Raw genomic sequence first — 2500 nt, 5'->3', positions numbered from 1 at the left:
GGCCGTTATAGAAGTTCTTCATGTCGTTCCTGTCTGCAAAGACCTGGATCACATCAGCTTTGTTGCTCAACCAGGAATCCTGCATCTGCCGCAGCTTCAGCTGGATGGTGCTGCGTGCGCTCTTCAGTATGTCTTTCTTTGACTGTGACTTGGGATCTTCAATGTGGGCTCTGTAGGCTTGGCGTTTGTCTTCCAGCAGCTGCTTGATCTCAGTGCAGTTCTCATCAAACCAGCCTTTGTGCTTCCTGGCAGAAGGCCCCAGGCACTCCATGGCAGCGTTGTACACCGTTTCATGCAGTGCGTCCCATGCTGCCTCCACATTCTGGTTGTCCAGCACGGTGGACTCAAGGCGTTCCTCCAGGGTGTCAGCAAAGCTCTGCTTGATATTGCCTAGCTCCAGCTTGTTGACATTCAGGCGTTTGGGTGCTTTCATGCCCTGAGGCCGTCTCTTGGGCTGGATGCGGAGGTTGAGTTTGGAGACGATAAGGCGGTGGTCTGTCCAGCACTCGGCGCCGCACATGGCCCTCGTGACTCGTACGTCCTGCCTGTCCCTCTTTCTGACGATGACAAAGTCGATGAGATGCCAATGCCCAGAGCGAGGATGCATCCATGACGTCCTGTTACGGGTAGGGAGGCAGAAGACGGTGTTTGTGATAAGAAGGTTGTGCTCGGCACATGTCTGGAGAAGTAGTTGACCATTGCTGGTACAGTTGCCAACCCCATGCTTCCCAATCACGCCTTCCCAGGAGGTGCTGTCACAGCCAACTCTCGCGTTACAGTCACCAAGAATGATGAGCTTGTCTGCGTGATGACACCGTTCAGGTCCTCGTAGAACTTGTCCTTGATCTCATCCGGGTTGGTCATGGTGGGCGCGTAGGCGCTGACAATGGTGGTAAATTTCTTCCCATTGCATAAAGGGAGTTTCATCGTCATCAGGCGATCGTTCACTCCTTTCGGGAGGCCAGCCAGCTTGCCAACGAGGGTTGTCTTCACTGCAAAGCCAACTCCAGCCTCACGTCTCTCTTCAGGTCCGCGACCACTCCAAAAGAAGGTGTAGCCTGCGCCTCGCTCACAGAGTTCGCCTTCTGTATGTGCGTGAGTGTGCTTTTGTGTGTGTTGGTATAAGCGCCTGTGTGTGTGTGTGTGTGTGCGTGTGTGTGTGTGTGTGTGTGCGTGTGTGTGTGTGTGTGTGTGTGTGTGTGTGTGTGATGTGTGTGTGTGTGTGTGTGACAGAGAGAGAGACAGAGACACAGACAGAGAGAGCGACAGAGACATGCAGACAGAAAGGAAGTTGGACAGACAGATGAAAATAAATATACGATTTATTCAATCGAAAGCCACAGTCCTATTTGAAGAAGAAGAAGAAAAAAAAAAAGTGGGGTGGTGGAGCGGGTGGGGTGTGGGGGCGTGGGGGTGGGGTGGGGTGAGGGGGTGGGGGGGCAGGTGTACTAACAAGAAACATGATGCGTCAAACACATGTCATCCAGCTATACACGCGAATGTAATTATTCCAACACAGCTGACATTTTCATGATAAACTGCACCAGGATTTTAAGTATATATACAACGTGATGTTTGGGTGTTAGAGAGAGAGGGAGAGAGTGTGTGTGAGAGAGAGAGAGAGAGAGAGAGAGAGAGAGAGAGAGACAGAGACAGAGACAGAGACAGAGACATATAGACAGTGAGAGAGAGAAGAGAGAGTGCAAGAGAGAGTGACGAGAGAGAGAGAGAGACTGAGAGAGAGACACACACACAGTGAGAGAGAGAGAACGAGAGAGAGTGAATGACAGAGAGAGAGAAGGGAGGAGAGGGGGGGAGAGACAGACTGCAGAGAGACAGAGAAAGAGTAAGAGTGAGAGACAGAGACAGGCACACAGAAAGGATGCTTGACAGAAAGGCAGGCGAGAAACATGGCCATGATGTGTCTGATGTGTCACCCGCAAACAAACTGCTCCTTCATCTCATGGACTTCATCTGCAAGTAGATTCTTAATGTGTGGTATAAGCTCCCTGATAACCTCCGTTATTCTGATTCCCTCGCATCTTTTAAATCTCGTCTCAAAACCTCACCTTTTCCCTCAGCAATAAGTTCAATTATGGCAGGTCCACTTCCTTTGCGTTAGCTGTGCTTGACTATGTGTGTATACATATGTATGTGTACATAACTACATGCATGTATATGAATGTGTATTGTGTGTGCGTGTGTTTATGTACGTTTGTGCCTGCCTATGTGTGCGTATGTGTTAGGGCAGCTGTTAGATACACATGTATATTAAAATGTATGTACGCAGTGTGTGTGTGTGTGTGTGTGTGTGTGTGTGTGTGTGTGTGTGTGTGTGTGTAGTCACATTTTGGTGTGTGTATGTAACATAGATATAATGTTTTATGTTAACAAAAGCGTTTTTGTAAAGCACCTAGAGCAGATTTCTGGATAGTGTGCTATATAAGTATCCATTATTATTATTATTAATGTGATGCTCAATTGTCAGAGAGAGAGAGGG

The 2500-nt window shown here is 48.8% G+C and overlaps 1 protein-coding gene across 1 annotated transcript in view; it reads right to left on the bottom strand.

Moving 5' to 3' along the window:
- Positions 1 to 2500, bottom strand: part of LOC143301213 (uncharacterized) — a 14302-nt gene that overhangs the window by 10812 nt on the left and 990 nt on the right. The window lies entirely within an intron of this gene.

The sequence above is a fragment of the Babylonia areolata genome, chromosome 27 (assembly GCF_041734735.1).
Source record: "Babylonia areolata isolate BAREFJ2019XMU chromosome 27, ASM4173473v1, whole genome shotgun sequence".
NCBI lineage: Eukaryota > Metazoa > Mollusca > Gastropoda > Neogastropoda > Buccinidae > Babylonia > Babylonia areolata.
Note: the sequence above shows the minus strand (reverse complement) of the source record. Positions and strands in the feature narration are given on the sequence as shown.